The sequence below is a fragment of the Ursus americanus genome, chromosome 4 (genome assembly GCF_024610735.1).
Source record: "Ursus americanus isolate L20-20 chromosome 4, mUrsAme1.1.p, whole genome shotgun sequence".
NCBI classification, from domain to species: Eukaryota; Metazoa; Chordata; class Mammalia; order Carnivora; family Ursidae; genus Ursus; species Ursus americanus.
In genome coordinates this window covers 15,758,429-15,781,087 of record NC_142130.1, presented here as the reverse complement: position 1 = coordinate 15,781,087, position 22,659 = coordinate 15,758,429, and the positions used below count along the sequence as shown (strand labels likewise).

General features: G+C 36.2%; 1 long non-coding RNA gene across 1 annotated transcript in view; it reads right to left on the bottom strand.

Annotated features, from left to right (window-relative positions):
• The window catches only part of LOC123786467 (uncharacterized), a 47,663-nt gene extending 46,319 nt beyond the window's left edge, over positions 1 to 1,344 (bottom strand). The window contains exon 1 of the long non-coding RNA XR_006777968.2: positions 1,132 to 1,344. This is a non-coding gene — a long non-coding RNA (uncharacterized LOC123786467). The remainder of the gene's footprint in view (positions 1 to 1,131) is intronic.
• Between the last annotated feature and the right edge of the window lie 21,315 nt (positions 1,345 to 22,659).

The following is a 22,659-nucleotide window of genomic DNA, read 5'->3' as shown; positions in this document are numbered from 1 at the left end:
CTTCTCAAATTGTTCAGAACCCCGGGGACAGGGGAAGACGGATGCTACTTATTGGATCCTCTCAAAACTCCAACACATATTTTGAAAGCTATGTTGTATCAAAAAAAAAAAAAAAAAAGAGGTAAAGCCCTATGTACCTCCTGTCATGGAAATTATCTTGGGATATTTTAAGTGAAAACTCTCAGGTCCAGAACAGGTTAGTGTGTTCCCATTTGTATAAAAATATAGGATGCATTCACAGAGAAGTATACACACATTTAATCAGAAAATTAACAAAAAAAAAATACGGAAGAAACTATTTACTCTGGTTTCTCTGGGGGATGGAAACTGAAAATGTGAGGTGAGATATATATGCTCTAACATGATTTTAACTTGTAGCTACACTTGTATTATGTTTTAAATTAAAACATATATAAAAAATTCACATCCATCGCATTGTTGTGTGAAGGAATAAACAGTATTGCACAGGTAAATAAAACCTGCATCAAGAGGCAGTAAGTTCAGCTTCTTTAGTTTCCTACCAGGATGTCAGCCCCCCTTGCAAACACTATCCCTCTGGACTTGTAGGTCACTTTCTTAGAGCACTACACTCTGAATTCTCAGCCTTAGCTGTGCCCCTGGTCATCAGGGGGTCTACCGCACCAGAAAGCGAGCCACAGGACAGCAAGGAGCCCGAAGCACAGCCCTTCCAGCACCCAGCCCAGCCTCTGACCAGAGAGGAGAGCCAACATGTGTTTGTACCACTGAGTAGCACACAAGACTTTCAGTGCCTAAGCCAACCATCTACTCTAGTTGTCATGGAGCTGGAGGTGGGATAAAGAAAGCCTTCTCATGCCTCCCCTGAGCAGGAAGCATGGCTTCAAAGGGCAGCCGAGAGCCCGCCCCCCCCCCCAGGAACTCAGCATGTGACATTATGCGCAAAATCACCACATGTGTGCTCTCATACCATCATCTCCTCACACGGAAATCTTAAATGGAAACATATGGCCAGCACAAAATGAATCTGACTTTCTTCCCTCTGTGTGTTTGGTGATTATTTGTCAGAGTTTAAGAAAGTGTAAAATAAAAATTACCAAAGGATTGTAAAATGGGCTGCAAGCTCATTGGAAGGTTGTTTGTTTGTTTGTTTACCTCGGACGTGGTTTAGGAAGTTACACATTGGGGCTGAGAAGCTTGGCTGACGTCCATCTTAGGTAACGGTGCATTCCGGTTGAAGGATCATAGGCCAGGAAGTCGTGTGGAATGGCTGCAAGTCATGATTCCAAACCCCGGGGTCTGTGGCACATGCTCTCCAAGCCATTTCCACTGCTCGGAAATGAGAGTAGTACTTGCCTTGAGGGTATAGTACCTGTAAAGTATGAGAGAGATGTCTTATATATGGTAATAATTATTAACACAGAAATTAACTTACAAAAATTAATAGAACTGACTATGACTAATCATCCATTCAGTTATTCATCTTGTTTCCCTCCCCTGCCCCACTGCTCTGTAATCTCTTAGAGGGCAGAAATTTCTTTTGCTCATTTTTATGAGCACATTGTCTTATTTATAGCTCACTTCCCAATAAAGGAGAAAGAGAATTGGAAATAACTTCAAACCATGCTAACCAATGTCATTTCCAATCATACTCAACATGAACCCATGGAACAAGGCATTAGTCTCTTCCCTCTTCCTTTTCACATAACACACTCAATGCTGAGAAAGGGAAAAACATCAGGCCAACTGCACCTTAACTCCTGTATGATTTCCAAGAATTAGCTAGAAGCACGATCCTTGAGTTGAGAAACCAAATAATTACCAAATTATTAAACCTTAGCAATATGCAATTTAAATCTCCCTGCTTTAAACTTAGGTCTGCTTTTGGGAGGTCAAGTTATGTTTTAAATAACTTATTCTGGAACACAGAAACAGAAAGTTCCAAAATAATTACAGTATAAAATTTGTTCTTGCTAAACAGTGTTTGCAATAGAAAGCCGATCATTTCAATTCTCCCAAAATATACTAAACTTCAGTGGGCCAGGCAATACGAGACACAGAAAAACCCCAACATGAGTAAGACATGCTCCTATTCCAAAAATATTATGCTTACCACCTAATAAAATGACCCTACATCTTCCTTCTCTATTTTTGTTTCTCTAAATTTGTAAAGGACTTAATTATTAGGCTGTTAGGCTGCTATCAACCCCTCCGGCCTCACTAATCCACATATGTAATAGAATTCTATATGACACAAAATGATTTTTTAAAATTCCTTATCAATCAATGAGTATTCATTTTGCAACTAAAATACTATGAGCCTGGCTTTGCTAAAACATAGATTCACAGTTTACATGTGCCTGGAATTCCTACAACACGTGTAGGTGTTAACCTATATAGTTTTTAAGTTATGTACCTAAAAGCAAGGCAATATTTATCTTTAAACATACTAAAATACAATGTGATATCTATTTATTTAAGTTAAAATGGACTTTTTGTTGAGATATCATTTACATAGGGTGTACAATTTGATAAATTTGACAAATGCATATACGTGCAGAAATGCTACATTCCTGGGGCACCTGGGTGGCTCAGTCGTTAAGCATCTGCCTTCGGCTCAGGGCGTGATCCCAGGGTCCTGGGATCCAGCCCCACATCAGGCTCCCTGCTCTGCTGCGAGCCTGCTTCTTCCTCTCCCACTCCCGCTGCTTGTGTTCCCTCTCTCGCTGGCTGTCTCTCTCTCTGTCAAATAAATAAAATCTTAAAAAAAAAAAAAAAAAGAAAAGAAATGCTACATTCCTAACAAGTCAGAAATCTATCACCCCAGGAAGTTCCCTCCTGCCACATCCCAATCAGTCCCCACCCTTACACTCTTCAGAGGCAACTGCTGTTCTAATGTTTGTTACTCTGTATTAGATTTGGAACATCATATAATCATATAGTATGCACGCTTTCGTGTTAGGTTTTCTTTGCTCAACATTTTGTCTTTGACATTTATCCATGTTTTTGTAGTTCTTTGTCATTGTTGAGTAATACTCCATTGTAGGGACATACTACAATTTATTTATCCGTTCTCCTGTTGGTGGATATCTAGGTTATTTCTTGTTGTGAGCTATTATGAACGAAGAAGCTGTATCCTTTTGAAAATCTTTGTGTATGTGTATATGTTTTGCTTCTCTTGCATAAATACCTAGGAAGAAAATCCTTGAGAGGCAGTGTAGGTTATGTTTAACTTTATGAGCAATTGCCAAGGAGTTTTGAACTTCTACAGGCAATGTTTAAGAATTCTGTTTATGGGGGCACCTGGGTGGCTCATTTGTTAAGCCTCTTCCTTAGGCTCAGGTCATGATCCCAGGGTCCTGGAGATCGAGCCCTGTATTAGGCTTCCTTCTCCGTGAGCCTGCTTCTCACTATCTCTGCTTGCCACTCCCCCTGTTGTGCTCTCTGTCAAATAAATAAATAAAATCTTAAAAAAAAAAAAAAAGAATTCTGTTTATGCCCTACACTTGTCAAAACTTGATTTGTCAATCTTTTCATTTTAGTCTTCCCTGAAAACAATGATGTTGAATACTTGTTCACATGCTTACAGACCAATTGTATATGTTTCCTTTTTGAATTGTTGGTTCATGACTTTTGCCCACTTTAATTGGTTTTTTTTTTTTTGTCTGTTAATTCTGTTGTTGAAATTCTTCATTTATGTCTTTTGTTAGCTACAGGATTGTAAATACTTTCTCCTAGGCTGTAGTTTATTCATTTTCAAAAACATGTCTTTTGATGAGAAGAGTTTTCAATTTTGATGAAATGCAATTTACCAGTTTTTCTTCTATAGATAATACTTTCTATGAACCATCAAAAAATGTGTACATACTCCAAGGTTATGAATATGCTTTCTCCTATAATTTCTTCTAGAGGCTTTATATGTTTTAACTTTTATATTTTTATTGGTTGTGATGATTAATTTTATGCATCAACCTGACAGGCTACAGGGTGCCCAGATAGCTGGTAAAATACTTCTGGGTGTGTCTGTGAGGCAGTTTCTGGAATAGATTAGCATTTGAATTGATAGACTGAGTGAAGAAGATCACATTCATTAATGTAGGTGGCATCATCCAATTCGCTGAGGGCCTTCATAGAACAAAAAGGAAAAAGAGTGTATTCGTTCTCTCTTTTTGAGCTGGGACATCTATCTTTTCCTGCTCTTGGATATCAGTGCTCCTGATTCTCAGATCTTTGGATTCAACCAAAATTTACAATAACTGCCTCCCAGGTTTACAGATTCCATGCCTTGAGTATGTTAATAAATACAGATTCATTCTCTTTGATATATGTAGATCAATTCAGATTTTCTAATTTTTCTCATAGCCGTATTGGTGATTTACATCTTTTGAGGAATTTGTCCTTGCCATCTAAATTGTAGTATTATAAAAAATTGCTTGTAATCTTATTCTCTTAATATCAGTAGGATAGGAGACATGTTGTTTATTTAATTATGGACATTTGCAATTTGTGGTTTTTTTTTCTTGAACAGTCTAGCTAGTGTGTATCAATTTTATTGATCTTTTCCAGGAATCAGTGTTTTGTTTCATTGATTTTCCCTATTGTTTGTTTCTTACCACCTCATTGATTTCTACTCTTATCCTTATTATTTCCTTCCTTCTACTTATTTTACATTCAATTTGCTCTTTTTGTAGCTTCTTAAGGTAGAAGCTTAAAGCATTGATTATAAATCATTGTTATATTCTAATCTAAGCGTTTAAAGCTATAAATTTTTTGCTAAGCAATATTTTTGTGGCATCCCACATTGTAATATGTTGTGTTTATATTCTCATTTATTTTTAAATATTTTAAATATTGATTTTGATTTCTTTGACGGGGCATTTGGATGTTTCTTCATTTATAAATGTTTGGAAACATTTTTGCTATTGATTTCTAATTCAATTTCACTGTAGTGAGAGAAGATAGATACTTTTAAATTTATGGCTTGCTTCATGACTCAGCACATGTTTTATCTTGGTTAATGTTCTGTGTTTTCTGGAAAATAGTATACATTTTCTTATAAATATATTTCTTGTAAATATCAGTTGTGTTTTAATTCAATCAATAATATTGTTTAAATCTTCTATATCCTCACCAATTATTTTGGTATAGTTGTTCTAACGGTTACTGAAAATGTATTAAAATTTTGATGTCCACGTGTGGATTTGTCTATTTCTCCATTTTATTCTGTCCATTTTTGCCTCATATATTTTGAAGTTCTATTACTAGTTGCATAAACATTTGAGATTGTTATGTCTTATTTTGACTTCTTGGTGATCGTCCCTCTTTATTTCCCTCTTTATTTCTGGTCATATTTTTTCTCCTGATATCTACTTTGTTTAATATCAATATAGTCACTCCAGATTTCTTGTGATTTTTTTTCATGCTATGTTACCTTACTTTTAACCTATCTAAGTCTTTGTAGTGCATAAAGTTGGGTCATGATCTTTTGACCAGTCTGACAAACATTTAGTTATAGAGTTTACTCTAATTACATTTAATACAAATATGAATGTGGTTTTGTGTCTTTTTTTCTTACTATTTGTTTCCTGTTTGTCCCACTTATATTTAGCTTTCTTTCCTGCCTTCTGTTGGATATATTAAACATTTCGTAGCCCCATTTATCCCTTCTAATTTCGTTAACATTTTAATAGTTTATTTTATTTATTTTATTTTTTTCCTAATTTTTATTTAAATTCTATTTAGTTAACATACAGTGCAATGTTGGTTTCAGGAGTAGAATCCAATGATTCATCACTTACATACAACACCCAGTGCTCATGATATCAAGTGCCCTCCTTAATACCATCACCCATCTAGCCCATTGGCCACTCACCCATCTCCCTCCATCACCCCTTGCTTTGTTCTCTGTCTTTAAGGGTCTCTTATGGTTTGTTTCCCTCTCTCTTTTTTCTTGGTCCCCCCCCCCCAGATGTTCATCTGTTTTGTTTCTTAAATTCCACATATGAGTAAAATCATATGGTATTTATCTTTCTCTGACTGGCTTGTTTCAATTAGAATATACTCTAGCTTCATCCACATTATTGCAAATGGCAAGATTTCATTCTTTTTGATGGTTTGAGTAATATTCCATTATATACCATTACATATATCTCTTTATCCATTCATCACTCAATGGACATTTGGACTCTCTCCATAGTTTGACTATTGTTGATAATGCTGCTATAAACATCAGGATACATGTACCCCTTCAAATCTGTATTCTGTATCCTTTGGCTAAATACCTAGTAGTGCAGTTGCTGGGTCATAGGGTAGCTCTATTTTCAACTTTCTGAGGAACCTCCATACTGTTCTCCAGAGTGGCTGCACGAGTTTGCATTCCCACCAATAGTGCAAGAGGGTTCTCCTCTCTCTGCATCCTCAACAACACCTGTTATTTCTCATGTTGTTAATTTTAGCCATCCTGACAGGTGTGAGTTGGTATCTCATTGTGGTTTTGATTTGTATTTCCCTGATGCTAAATGATGTTGAGCATCTTTTCATGTGTCTGTTAGCCATTTGGATGTCTTCTTTGGGAAAATGTCATTCATGTCTTCTGCCCCTTTCTCAACTGGATTATTTGTTTTTCAGATGTTGAGTTTGAGAAGTTCTTTATAGATTTTGGATACTAACCTTTTTTCAGATATGTTGTTTGCAAATATCTTCTCCCATTCTGTAGGCTGCCTTTTAGTGTTGTTGATTGTTTCCTTCACTGTGCAGAAGCTTTTTATCTTGATGAAGTCCCAATAGATCATTTTCCTTTTGTATTCCTTGCCTCTGGCAATGTGTCTAGTAAGAAGTTGCTATGGCTAAGGTCAAAGATGTTGCTGCCTATGTTCTCCTCTAGGATTTTGATGGCTTCCTATCTCACATGTAGGTTTTTCACCCATTTTGAGTCTATTTTTCTGTATATTGTAAAAAAGTGGTTCAGTTTCCTTCTTCTGCTTGTTGCTGTCCAGTGTTCCCAACACCATTTGTTGAAGAGACTGTCTTTTTTCCATGGGATATTCTTTCCTTCTTTGTCATATAGTAGTTGACCATATGGTTGTGGGTCCATTTCTGGGTTCTCTATTCTGTTCCATTGATCTGTGTGTCTGTTTTTTTTTTATTATTATTATATTTTTTATTATATTATGTTAGTCACCGTACAGTACATCCCTGGTTTTTTTATGTAAAGTTCGATGATTCATTAGTTGCGTATAACACCCAGTGCACCATGCAATACGTGCCCTCCTTACTACCCATCACCAGCCTATCCCATTCCCCCATCCCCCTCCCCTCTGAAGCCCTCAGTTTGTTTCTCAGAGTCCATAGTCTCTCATGCTTCATTCCCCCTTCTGATAACCCCCCTTTTCTTTATCCCTTTCTTCTCCTACCGATCTTCCTAGTTCTTATGTTCCATAGATGAGAGAAACCATATAATTGTCTTTCTCTGCTTGACTTATTTCACTTAGCATTATCTCCTCCAGTGCTATCCATGTTGCAGTAAATGTTGAGAAATCGTTCTTTTTGATAGCTGAGTAATATTCCATTGTATATATGGACCACATCTTCTTAATCCAGTCATCTGTTGAAGGGCATCTTGGCTCCTTCCACAATTTAGCTATTGTAGACAATGCTACTATGAACATTGGGGTGCATATGGCCCTTCCCTTCACTATGTCTGTATCGTTGGGGTAAATACCCAGTGGTGCAATGGCTGGATCATAGGGTAGCTCAATTTTTAACTTTTTAAGGGACCTCCACACTGTTTTCCAGAGTGGCTGTACCAACTTGCATTCCCACCAACAATGCAGGAGAGGATGTGGAGAAAGGGGATGTGGGAATGCAAGTTGCTATGTGTCTGTTTTTGTGCCAGTACCACACTGTCTTGATGACTACAGCTTTGTAATATTTCTTGAAATCTGGAATTATGATGCCTCCAGTTTTGTTCTTCTTTTTCAGGATTGCTTTGGCTATTTGGGGTCTCTTGTGGTTCCATACAAATTTTAGGACTGTTTGTTCTAGGTCTGTGAAAAGTGCTGGGTAATTTAACAGGTATTTCTAGGATTTTAATAGTTTCTGTATGGATTACAATGTGCATCCTCAACTTAATCTATCTTGAACATAATACCTCTTAACATACAAGAACCTTACAACAGTGTGCTTCCATTTATTTTCTTCCATTCTTTGCAGTAGCTGTTGCCATATATTTCATTCCTACATATGTTATAAAGCCCGTGTTACATTATATTTGGATTTTCTTGTCTGTTTTAAATAGTAACTGTCATTTAAAATAATTTAAAATGAAAATTAATTTATTTTTATTTTCTAGATATTTATCACTTCAGGTGCTCTTTATTCATTTGTATGATCTGAATTCTCTACCTTTCAGTCTGAAGAAATTTCTTTAATATTTTTTTATTGTAGAGACCTGCTTTGGTAAATTCTCTCAGGCTTTTTTTTTTTTTTTTGATAGTGTCTTTATTTCACCTTTAATTTCAAAGAATATTTTACTGCAAATAGAATTCTAGACAGATGGGGTTCTTTTCTTTCAGTATTTTAGAGATATTGCTTCACCGTCTCCTGGCTTGCTTCCTTTTTGATAAGAAGCTCATGCTCATTTTTACCTTTGATCTCCAGAAGATAATCTCTTCTTTTCTGTATGCATTTAAGGTTTTCTTTTTATGTTTGGTTTTCACGGATTTGACTATGAATTGCTTAGGTGTGACTGCTTTTCTCCTGATTACAGGCCATATTTTCCTGATTCTTCACATGTCAAGCAATTTTGTTGAGATTCTGGATTTTTATTGTCTTCTTTAAAGAGTTTTAAGTTTTGTATTGTTAGCAAATTAATTTACTGGTAGATTCTCTTGATCCTGTTGAGGCCTATATTTATATTTTATTAGGTTGGGTCTAGAGTGGTTCTTACTATTCCTAAGGTAAGGCCTTTCTGCAGTCTCAGGTGAATTCCCAAGTTGCAACCTGGCTACTTTGACCCCAAGGTCTCCTAACACAGTGAAATCTTTAGAATCACCTGTTTATCTCACACACACCAATAGCCATTCTCTCCCAGACCTCATAGAGTCATACCTTATGTGTACACATCTTAGTATTCAGCCAAAGACTCAAGAGAACCCCCAATGAAGAGTTCTGAAGCTCTTTCTCTAGACTATTCCTTTTCTTCATAACCCTGCCCCCAAAATTCCAACTGTCTCAGCAGCCCCAAATTATGGTCTCTGTTTTCTGCATCTCATAAGACCACTTCTCTCTCTTTGGGCTCTACAACCTGCAGCTGTAATTTTGAAAGTGTCCCCGTGAAAAAAGTCTGGGTAAATATGGAGCTCATCTCAGGTATAGCCCTTTTGTCAGTGATTACAGTCCTGTGCTATATATTGTCCAGGTATATGGAAATATTTGCTTCATATAGGTTTTTTAGTCTAGGAGGGTAAATCTGATACATATTAGTCCACCGAGGCTAGAATTGGAAGCCTAGATCTAAACTATATAGTTATGACTAAAGGTGAAAGAAGAGCTATAAGAAATCTTTAATAAAAATAGTTACTAGTATTATGTTAAGTAACAAAAAAATTATATGATACTATTATTCCAAAAATGAGGAAATAGACTGAGAGAGGTTAATTGAGGTCAATTGGTAAATGGCAAAGCCAGTGTTTGAACCAAGAGAAGTTTTACTTCACAGACTACATTTTCCCTACTAACCACAAAGTCAAAGCAGGTTTCTAAGAGAAATGGAGGCTTGAACCAGGCTTTGCAGAATTGGTGGGCTTTGGGTTGGTGAACAAGTTAGTGGGAGCAGAATGACATGCCAGGTAAAGGGAACAGAATATGGTGGGAAACAGATGAGAGCAAGACAAGAGAGGCAAGATTTTGTGTGGACATATTAGAGACAAAGTTGAATAGCTTGTGTGAGGTCAGTTTATAGAGGATAATATAACTTGGGCAAAAAAGAAAAGAGAAAGTAGGAAGAGAGGAAGGAAGAGAAGGATGGAAGGAAAGACAAAGAGAGAGAAAAGAAATAGTACTACCTTATTAAGATGTTTTAAATTATAGTTTATATTTTAGTCACAGATTTTTTTTTTACGTTCACTGGGAACTACACAATTATACACACTTTCTCTGATAACACTCTTATATTATAGAATCTTTCCTTTCTATGTTTATAGCTTTGTGAACACTGAAGTCTCTGCCAGTCATATTTACACAGATGATTAAAGAAGTTGAAAAGAGAAGGCAAAAGGGAAAAGGTGAATTTTACCTTTATTTTTTTCTATTCATGTATGGTTGGTTTTCATAGTAATGTAAAGAGTGTCTCTAAGCCTCCTCAAATATCAAAAAGACTAGAGTTGCTGAAATTCCCTTTCTGAGATCACAAGAGATATCTTGCCTCTCCTCATTTAGCTAAAATATTATCTACAAAGTCTTTCTTTCAACTCATGACCTCCTCATCCACAAGCATCACAATCTATTTACAACTATTATTGGAGCCATCTCTCTGCTGGAGGCAGGGTCACAAACCTGCCTTCCCAATCCTAACTTGTGAAGAAAATTCCCATTCTTCAGCTGTACAGAATTGCTTTCTTTGTATGGAAACTAACTTTAAAGATGACTATATGTTTGGTATTGAAGATCTGAAATTTCTTAAAAGATTTACAGGATGGCTTTGATCTTTCTAAATGATATTTAGGATTTGACTGCTTTAGCACCGTCCTCCTCAGTGTACTGATAATACCAGTATCAGCTAAGATACACTGAGCACTTTCTATGTACCAGGAACCATGATCTTTATAAGAATTATCTCATTGAATCCTCACAACAGCAGTAGGAAATGGGTTCTATTATCATCATCCCCATTTCATAAATGAAGAAACTGAAGTCTGGAATACTTGAGTAACTTGTTCAAGAATACACAGTAGTAAATTGCTACATTAAGAGTTGAACTCAGAATTTCAAAGACTTGAAGAAGATAAAACCCAATCCCTAAGCATAGATAAAGCATACATAAAGACAGTAAAAGTATACTCTGTAAGGACTTCACATACAGCAAAAATGTTTGGAATCAGACATACATAAATTCAAATTATGGCTCTCCTATTTTCCAGGTAGTGTACTTTGGGAAAATTACTTATTCTATGTTATCCTATTTGTTTATCTCTACAATTTCATGAAATTAATACCTCTTTGTGGGTTCATGATGATTAAATAAGATAGTATCTGTAAAGCACCTGGTACTTAATGGGGGAATGAATAATAACAGTAGCTACCATTATTATTCTAATGTGCTCATCTTGAGGCAAATTTAAGATCGAGATTTCCCTAAAGTGCTGTTCCACCACTTTCTAGTCCCATGACCCTGGGTGTGTTAAATTTCCTAGGCTTCAGTTTCATCATCTGAAAAGGTAAGGATGATAATAATGATTACCTACTCATGAAGTTGTAAGAAGTAGGTAAGCTAGGGACACCTGGGTGGCTCATTTGGTTGGGCATCTGACTCTTGATTTTGGCTTGGGTCATGACTTCAGGGCTGTGGGATTGAGCCCTGCACTGGGCTCTGCACTCAGCAGGGAGTCTGCTTGAGATTCTCTCACTCCTCTCCCTCCCCTTCCCCGTGCTCTCTCTCAATAAATAAATGAATCTTGAAAAAAAAAAGTAGGTAAGCTATATAGCAGTCCCTGACACACCATAAATGTTCAGTGTGTTATATATTACGATGATCATGATGATGGCTGGACAAAATGGTACAGTAGGTTCGTTTAAAATTCAATACATTTGAGGACCAATATGTATGAGAACATGATTCAGAAGAAATCCATAATCTTGAAGAGGTTTGTTACTTCGGTTTGTGCCCTCACCCTGCCCCCATCAGACTCCTATCTTCATTTCATATTGAGTAGTTAAGTCCCATGGAAGTGCTATTCCCTATCAAGGCCATTGTGGATGCCCACTTACAGAAAATTAATCCAATGCGAAAAGAGCCATTCTTCTCCCTATACTTTGTCATTGAATAGCAAAGACCTTGGGCATAGCGCTGGCTCAGTGCCTCTATAATGGAATTTGGTAGAACAGTAGAGGCACAGACAGTACACAGGAGAACAGCAGCGGACAAGGATGGTGAAAGAGACTATAGCCCTTAGAAAATCATTAACATCAGAGTAGCAGCAGGATATAGCAAGGGCAAGTTTGTAGGTGAGCACATCTAGGGACTTGCAGAAAAAAACTGAGGAAGACTTTTTAGAGAACTCTATTATACAGGTGGAGGCAATGAGCCAGAGTAATTTGAATAATGACTAATAAGGTGACCTCATTTATATCCATAGGCTGGTGAGGTCTAGAGAAATTCAGGTCACATTATAATAAAAACAAGTAATTATTATTATTATTGTGGTGTAATTGCATTTGAAGCACAGATTTTGCTCATAGCTGCTTGCTTGACACTTTGAATTGCACCAATTTTCTAGTGGCACAGACCCAATTTTCTAGTGGTTTGAGTTTTGACTTTCTCTTGACATTCCTTAGTGGGTCAACATGAGTAAGCTTTTAAGAAAATGTGTATTTGTTCCTTAAGTACATTTCCCTTTTTAAAATGCTGACGTGTTTTTCCATATGCCTAATTAAAGTTTGCATAAACCTTCATGTTTGTGCTTTCCCTTGTATCCTATGAGAATAGTTATGTTTTAAATGGACTTAATTAACATAGAAACAATTAGAAATAGGGGACCCTGCATTAGTAAAATATTCATTATTAATTAAAACCTAAAACATATTCTTCTTGAGAGTGCTGATTCAAGAGGTTACCATCTCAAATATTTGTGTGACTGCCGTACCCAGTCTCATCCATACTACAAACTCATCAGAGAGACTAAGGAGCAGGGTAAACTTTGCTTCTTATATATTTGTTTTGTTTAGTTTTCTCGATGTTTAAGAAAGCCACGAAGTTATAATGACCCTGTTTTAAGTCTCATAAATATAACAGTTAGGGGCAAGAGGTTAGTTTTCATCAAAAGACCAACTTATAAATCCAGTACTGCTGAGGTTAAATTTTTCTGCTTTAGTTAATTTCTCCATAAAATTCCTTCCCCCCCAAAAAAAAACTCCCCTCAAAGGTAAATAATCTGTGAACTGATAGTGAAGGTGCTCAAGGAAATGAAGCATATGTTTTCAGTAGAAGAAAATACAAATATGTATGTGTTTTAAAATGTGACCTCAAAAAAGTTATGTTTATTTGGCAAATTATCTGAAGATTTAAGCTGCTTCATATAGGAAAAGTAAGGTCTATTTACTATGAAACTGATCTTCATCCAATCTTGCATTACAGGCATTGATGAGAATGCTATCAGTTGGCTGGCCAGTTAAAAATGGACTTTCCCAAATATTTCTTGTAATAACTAATCTTTCTAATACTTACATATGGAAAGTATGCTAACAACAGTCTAACCAAAAGATAACTGCTGATTTTTTTCTGATTCACATTCACCTTAAGGAGCATAAATTCTTTGAAGAAAGATAAACTTTTCAATACATCAACAAGTATTTCGAAACAGAGTCAATACCATTATTACTTAAGAATAACTAGCAAACACTTAGAGCCACTGTCTTTATGTAGATTCTATTATTTGTCTAATCACAATTATATGGGGAGGATTATTATCCCTCTTTTACAGAGATAAAAAATGAGGCTTGGAGAAGTTAACTTACCTAAAATCACACAATCAAGTTTAAGAGGCACAAATCTAATCCATGGAACTTTTACCTTCAAGCTTGTTCTTATCCACCATATTATGTGCAAGGCATTATGATCAAAGCTAAAAGAAAGACAAAAGATCTCTAAGCCTAACAATCTACCTCAAGTTTACAATCTCATATCTCATAGAAGGAGACAATGCTATAAGACAGAACCACCCCAGGTGTACTGAGTTTGTCCCAAGGCTCCATCACCCATTCCAAGGCCAGTTGGGGAAGGGAAGCATGGAAGGCACTCAATTGCCTTACCCTCAAAATAGGCCATGTTGAAAATTAAAACTTGCCAGGACCAGCATCACAATTTTACATATCTAGAAACCACATAGTACTAAATATTGAGATTCAGGAGAATACAATGAGGGTTTTGGAGGAAAGAAGTGAAGATGCTTGCCACAAAGGAGGTCAACCAGCAGCAGGGAATTAGCTTAACACAGGAAAGGTAGCAGAATGTGTCTAGTTTACAACTCAAATTCTTATAGTCCTAGTAGTGTCATTGTGACTGTATGACCTGGTTAGAGGAAAGCTAGCAATTAAACTATTTTTTATTTGATGTTTGTGACACTTGGCTTTGACAAAACCATTTTCATAAAGCAGAAACCAACTTGTTCCATGGGTCTTCCTATTTGCATGATGTTTTTTCAAGGTGAATAAGAGATTAAGTCTCTAGCTTGTGAAGAAAATTTTTCTCAGTTTATTTTCACTACCCTTGTGTAGAAGTGACCTGAATTAAAATTACCTAGTCTATTACTGATTTTTTCCCTCTAAAATTACAGTTGTGCTATAATGTGCAAATTTTCATTGCTTTTCAACATGAAATTAAAATTACATAGTTATAAAAAGAAGAACTTCGATTTACAATTTTTGAAAAGAAGTCTTGGACTTCAAAGTATAATTACCTAGAGCTCATTAAAATGCAGGATTATTAACCCAAGAGCTGAAGTTTCTAGTAATAGTGGATCTTTTATAAGAGTAATTATAAGAGTCATAAATATTAAGCATGAAAGTAACACTCTGCATTTAAAGGGAAAGTGTGTGCTCCCATCTTTGCCAAACTTAATGTGAAAAAGAAGACAATGAAGAAGGCACTGGGTTGTTAAAGAGCCAAGTGCAAGTCCTAAATGGGGACTTCTTATTAATGAAAGGCACTATAAGAAAATGTTCCAAAAAGTTCTATGTATGAAAAGTCAATGGGTAAAACATATTAATTAGTAGAAAAGGTATCTAGTAGCATGTTAAATAGGCTTTTTCCTAAACTGTTCTGGGGGAAAAAAGCAAGTAGAAATAGTATATTGAATATAATAAGAATTCTGTAAAAAATGTGAAGAGAAAATGACCGGAATGAACTATGCTTAAACATTAACAGCAGTAATATCTGCATGGTAGAGTTACAGTTTTTATTTCCAAGATATCTAGTTCTGTTTCATTATGGTTTATTCTTATTTTATATTAAAATGTTATCCTTTATATCTCTCTGGATATATATATATAAATTGATTGTATTTTTGTGGCTGCCCATCTTTTAAATTATCTTTTACATCTTATTCACCCAGATTGTCTAAAGGGAGAGGTTGGAGTTGCTGCAAGCTTGCCTAGGTGTGTCTTCTATTATGGGTTGGTGTGGGTTTCGGGAAGGGGGTCGGGGGTATGTGCCACTGGGCTCCGTACCTCTATGATTGGTATTTTAAAATGAAGGTTCCTTTCCCTTCCAGGTTCTCACCAGCCACTAGGAGCAATGCCCTGTCTCCACACCCAAAGTCCTACACTTCTTGTTTTCATCTGGAGGTAGACTGTGTCATTGCTGTCCCTGGATCACATCCTACCTGTTTCCTCCACAAACTCCTCTATGGAGCATCTTTGTTCTGCTTCCTCTTTGTTTAGCACTTCCTTCCATAGATGATGTCTCCCTTCTCCTGGGATTATTCCCATTTCGTGACACAACAAAAGTTGTTTGGAGTATGCGCTATATATTTAATCACTAACAATGAAAAATCCTTCCTATTTTTTCAAATATTTTACTGAAGAGGCAAATCACAGATTGTATTTAGTATGGCATCTTAAAACAGAAAAAGTAAACAAATACCAATTTTTAAGTGTTACTTTAAAACTACCATTTCAGTGAAGTTGTTGTTGTTGTTATTGTTATTATTCTGCTAATTAAAGAAAACAAAAACAGTGGTGTAATGAACATTGGGATGTTAATATTTCTTCAAGATCTGGATTTCCATTCTTCTGGATAAATCCCTGGGAGTGGGATTGCTGGATCATATGGTAGTTCTGTTTTTAGTATTTTGTATTCTATAGCAGGTGCACCATTTTATATTCCCACCAATAGAGTACAAAGGTCCCAATTTCTCCACATCCTCACCAACCCTTGTCTTTTATTCTTTTGACATCAGACATTCTAATAGGTGTGAGGTAATATCTCACAGTTCCCCGATGTGTAGTGACGAGAAATATCATATACCTGTTGTTCATGTGTTCATATACCTACTGGCTATTTGTATGTCTATCTTCTTTGGAGAAATGTCTTTAGCCCTAAGTGTGTGTGTGTGTGTGTGTGTGTGTGTGTGTGTGTGTGTGTGTGAATGATGGTTATCAGGCACTGGAAGAATGGGGAAATGGGAAGTTGCTAGTGAATGGGCATAAAATTCAACATGTAAGATGCATAAAATCTAGGGATCTGTTGTACAACACTATACTTATTTTAACAATAACAATATATGCTCTTCAGAAATTGTTAAGAGGGTAGATCTCATATTAAATATCCTTACCACAATAAAATAAAATTTTAAATGTAAAAAATAAAGATGGAAAACTAAATTAATTGATACATAAGGCATCCAGTTCAGACAAGACAAAGATAGTACCATTACCTTGTCCTGGGTTTTATTTTTTAATATTGTTCTGGTGGTATGATTTTTTTTCATTCTGAGAATTTCCCTTTCTCTCCTTTTGTTAAATAAGTGAAGATTCCTTACTTAAAGATTGGCTCTTCAAGAATAAATTTATTAAGGAATAGAAATACCATAGTCAAATAGTCAAGTAATAATTAAATTTTAAAATATAAAACTATTCAGAAATCTTATTGTGTATTACGCTTGCTGATAACTTGAAGCAATGCAACTTAAGAAAACTTGCTTATTCATCATGCCTATCTGGGGATATGTCATAAAAGCTAGATCACCCAAGACTGTCACTTTGTACCAAAAGAAAATGTCAGCCAGTGTTTTCGAACAGTTCCCTTGAAAATGCTATGAACAATATAGTATCACTGCAATTCTCTCAGAAGTCTTTTGAAAAATTAGAACTTAATCAGAATATTCTGAGTCAATCTTTGTTGGTCAATACATTTCCTATAGAACTTTACTATTATTTAAATAAAGATTGAGAATGAAATGAAAATAATAACCAGAAAAAGGGAAATACCAAAACAGTTATTCTCCTTGCTCATGAGTTTGAAGTTTTCGGCTGAATTTTATCCTCTTGAGGTTCAAGTTCTATTCACAGACAATAAAATGAGATTTCCTGGTTGTGTAAAAAAGACAAAGCCTCAAATTCTTTTGAACATCAAGCGTGTCTTAATAAAGTGCATTTGACGACTTCAGGGTAAAAGAATCAGAACCAACTAGATTGGATTTCTTTTTAAATACATAGGGGTTAGAAAATGAAGGGGGAGAAGCTTGACACAGAATACCTTTGGCTTTGCCCAAGCCTGAAATATTTAGGGGGAAAAAAAGTTGAAATTATTTCCTAAGCTCCAAGTATGGTTTTTTCTTCAAAAAAAAGTTGAAATTATTTCCTAAGCTCCAAATATGGTTTTTTTCTTCAATAAGTAAAAGTCATGATACTAACTTCTCCTGAAATGAACTCAAGCTGTTAACCAGAGGACAATTACAATGGAGAAATTTTTAAATGAAAAGAAGAAAGAAAGAAAGAAAGAAAGAAAGAAAGAAAGAAAGAAAGAAAGAAAGAAAGAAAGAAAGAAAGAAAGAAAGAAAGAGAAAGAAAGAAAGAAAGAAAGAAAGAAAGAAAGAAAGAAAGAGAAAGAAAGAAAGAGAAGAAAGAAATAGAAGCATTAGAATTGCAATATATTGCTGCAGACTAATTGTTGGCTGGGCCTAAATCAAAGGTCCTGTCTTCTTGAACTTCTGAACTCAGACGTGGGACAGAATATTAGCAAAGAATTTATCCCACTCTTTTATACATTGCGTAGGTGGTGGGTTTGATAAACAGCAAATTTATGATGAGAGGCCCGCCCAAAGCCAACTACCTTCACTGGTGATAAAACACTGAAGACAGTGAATCTGATCCTGGTAATTATATCCATGGAAGCCAACCCTACACTGGGCTGCACTGACAGAGGACAGGAGGGTGGAAAGTGCTCCGTGGCTGGTCTTAAAGACCACAGCTGGGTCATAGCTAAGAAGCAAAAGAAATCATATACAAATGGCCAATAAATGTAAAAAGATACTGAACTACACTATTAATCACAAAAAATACTAAAGTAATATAATAAAACTGTTTATTCACCAATCATTCTCACCTATCAGACTGACAGAGATTATAAAACTTGACAGAAAATAGTTTGGGGTAGGTATAAAGAGATATCATTTTCTTCTAATAATTTCTTTTTTTAAAAAATATTTTTATTTAAATTCAATTAGCCAATGTACAGTACATCATTAGTTTGAGATGTGGAGTTCAATAATTTATCAGTTGTATATAACACCCAGTGCTCATCACATTACATGCCTTCCTTTCTTGTTATAACGTTCCTGAAGAAAGAAATTTGACAAAATTCAACAATAGATCCAACAATACCTCTCCAGAAATTTATCCTAAAGAAATGAAGACATATTACATATATATATTCATTGAATATGTTATAATATGGGAAAATTATAAGCAACTCAAGTCAGACAATAGGGGATTGGTTGCATGTTTTATAATACATTCATAAGATAGCCATTAAAAGTGATATTGTACCAACTCTTTGTTAGGAAAATAAACTCCTAATTTGTTTTTTAAAAGGTCACACTGTAGAATATATACGAAAATGGGAAAATGTTCATGATATAATTGCTAAGTGAAACAGTGCAAGCTAAAACACCATGTAAGAAATTACACTAAAATATGTATAGATGAAGAAATTCCCTTGCACCTTTGCTCTCTTTCTGTTGGAGGGCTCAAAGACTCAGTAAGTCAACACTACCCCCTGTACCAGCTCATGGTGATCTCAACCAGACTCATGGCCATAAATATCACATTTAAGCTAACAACTACCAAATGAATACCCCAGTCCCAACCTCTTCCTATGCTCCAAACACATATACCCAACTTTCCACTTGCATGGAAAAAGTCTCAAGCCGAACATGTCCAAAACCAGACTCTTGAGGTCTTGGTCCCCATAAAATTTACTTCTTTCTGAGTCTACCTCATCTTAACTAACGCCAACTCCATCCTTGCAGACATCCACAAAACGCCAAAGACCTCCTGTCTCCACACTAGTTTGATTGTCCCACATTCAATCCGCTGGTAAGTACTGGCAGGTCTCCTTCACAGTCTGCCCAGAATCTGACTGCTTCTCTGCACCTCTGCTGCTATCACCCTGGTCCAAGCCAACATTGTGGCTCATCTGGGTTTTTAAAATAGCCTAATCTTCCCATTTTAACTCTCTCTCCATACTGTCTGTTCTCCCTGTTTTAACCATTTCCACTTACTATCTGTTCTCTAAAGAGCCACCAGAGTGATCCTATTACAACCTAAGCCAGAACACATGATTCTTCTGCACAAATTGTCCGATGACTTCCAATCTCACTCCAAAAAGAAACAAACACCAGCTATCCCCATGGCGCACGTGGTCCTGCCTGATGTGGCTAACCCTTATTGTGACGACCACCTTCTGCCAGGCTTTCCCCTGCTCACTCTCCTGCAGCTACACTTGCCTCCTTGTTGTTCCTTAAGTCCCATAACCATCGTTCACTGTTCCTTCTGCCCTAAATGCCCTACCTGACATATCCACATGGCTCATTTTCTCACCTCCTTCAGGTTTTTCCTCAAATGTTAAAAACGGGGACTTCCCAAAATGATCTATTTAAAATAGGAACACCTTTCCTATTCCTCACCTATGTCCTCCTTACTCCCCTTTCCTTGCATGTATCCCTTCACAGCATTTATTAACATCTAAAATACTATATCATTTACTCATTCACTTCATTTATTTTCTGAGTCTTCTTCCATCCCAGATGGAATACAAGCTCCACTGGATAAGGATTTTTGTGTGTTGGAATCACTGCTGTAGCCACGATGCCTAGGATGATACCTGATATATAGTAGGTGCTCCCTGATAATCACTGAGTAAATGGTAAAGATGGATGCCAAAGTGAGCAGTACTTATTGCTGGATGTAGAATTGAGATGGTTTTTGTTTCTTCTTTTGTGCATACATTATTTTTTTAATAGATGATTTTTAGAGCAGTTTTAGGGTCACAACAAAATTGAGCAGAAAGGGCATTAAGGAGGGCACGTGATGTGATGAGTACTGGGTGTTACATGTAACTAAGGAATCACTGAACAACAACAAAAAAGTACATATATACTTCCCATATACTCTCTGTCCCCACACACTCACAGCCTCCTCTACTGTCAACATTCTCCACCAGAGTATCTAGTAATCAATAAATTATTTAGTAATCAATAAATCTACATTACACATGATTATCACCCCAAGTCTATAGTTTATATTATGGTTTATTCTTGGTGTTGTACATTCTGTGAGTTTGGACTAAGTATAATAACCGTTAACTAATGAACTAATATATCCACCATTATAGTCTCATACAGAACAGTTTCATTGCCCTAAAAATCCTCTGTGCTCCACCAATTCATCCCTCCTTTCCTAATAACCCTTGGTAACCACTGATCTTTTTACTGTCTCCATAGTCTTGCCTTTCCCAGAATGTCATCTCGTTGGAATCATACAGTATACACTCTTTTCATATTGGTTTCTGTCACTTAACCACATGTGTTTAAATTTCTTCCAAGTCGTTTCATGGCTTGATAGTTCATACGCTTTTAGCACTAAATAATATCCCATTGTCTCAATGTACCACAGTTTATCTATTCACCTGTTGAAGGACATTCTAGCATTTACAAATTAAAATACTATAAACATTTATGTGCAGGTTTTTGTGTGGACACCAGTTTTCAACTCTTTGGGCAAATACAAAGGAGCATAATTGCTAGATCTACGGTGAGAGTACAGTTAGTTTCTTAAGAAACCTCCAAACTGTCTTTCAAACTGTACCATTTTGCATTCATGCCAGCAATAATTGAAAGTTCCTGGGGCTCCATATCCTCACCAGTATTTGGTGGTGTCAGTGGTTTGGATTTGAACCATTCTAATAGGTGGTAGTTGTATCTTACTGTTGTCTTAATTTGTATTTCCTTGATGACTTATGATGTGGAATATCTTTTTATATGCTTATTAGCCACCTGTATATCTTTGGTGAGATGTCTGATTACCTCTTTTGCCCAGTTTTTAGTCAGATTGTTGATTTTCTTATTATTGAGTTTTAAGAATTCTTATATTTTGGATAACAGACTTTTATCAGATAGGTCCATTGCAAATATTTTCTCCCAGTCTGTAGCATGTCTTCTCATTCTCTTGAGATTATTTTTATAATTGAATAAATATTCCACATTTTAAAATATGTATGATATGTCATATGCCAAATGAGTATTAAATTATTTTTAACTGATGGCTGTGTACATACTGGCTTTGTTATACTGGTTATACCATAGAGAATGCACATGATTCAATATGGTCTGAATCTATATAACTGAATAACCTCTGTACATATTTACTTTTTTAAATACACATTTCAAAATAAATCTGGCTATTGCTGGGATTCCTCATTCCATGTATCCCATATCCCCTCTCAGTTTTTATAGGTACAGAAAAGCAAATGCTCAATAAATGCATCTAAAGCAAATGTTCTATTCCTACACAAAGCATCTGTTCTGAGTCTCAGATCTCCTACCTGGTGAACTAAGCAGCACTCTCTCTCTCTCTCTTTGCCTTGAGCAGAAAGTGCCCCAAATACATGTTCTAGCTTGCCTTCCTTTTGGATCTTTTCTGGTCTGCAGAACCAAGTAGGACTACCCTGCCAGAAGCTTCCCTAGTCAAAGAAATCAACCACCTCAGCTGAAAGGTGTTCAAGAAGTTCATACTCCCATAAGCCTCAAAGCTCCCAATCCATCCGTGATCAAAATGCCATGAGGCCAAAGATTCCCAAAGGCCAAAAGTCTATCCTCCCTCTCAGACTTTCCAACCCCTTCAAAATGTTCAGTTTCATCTTTTCCTTGCCTCTGCTAAGGCCTACCAGAAAGGTAGGAAGGCAATAGATGTCATCTGCCCCACTCTCTAGCCAAGAGACTCCCTCTACCCATTCCCGTCTGCTTCTAAGGGAAAAAGAGCCCTCCTGATTATTACTGATGGTCCTTAATTACATTTCTTAATCTGTCTGAACCTCAGCCTCCATGTCTGTCACATGGAGATAATATTGTCTTCCTTTCAGGGCTATTATGAAAACTAGAAATGATATGTGTAAAGCACATTACACATCTCAACCACTCAAAAAAGCTGTTGCTGTTTACCCATTGTTTATTCTGCTGACATTTCTCAATCAACTCCATGTGCTTCTGTCCATGCCTTTCTGGACTCTCAAGTCCATGCAGCATTCCAAGGCTCTTCCTTGAGAAGAAACATGGGAGAGGGCAGAATATTCATTCGATATATTTGGGTTTTGTAAATAACGTATCTTATGGAACAAGCTGTTTCACTTCTAATTCCCAGTGAAGTGAATGGGGAAATAAGGCCTAGATCTGATGTCATACTTTGAGCATA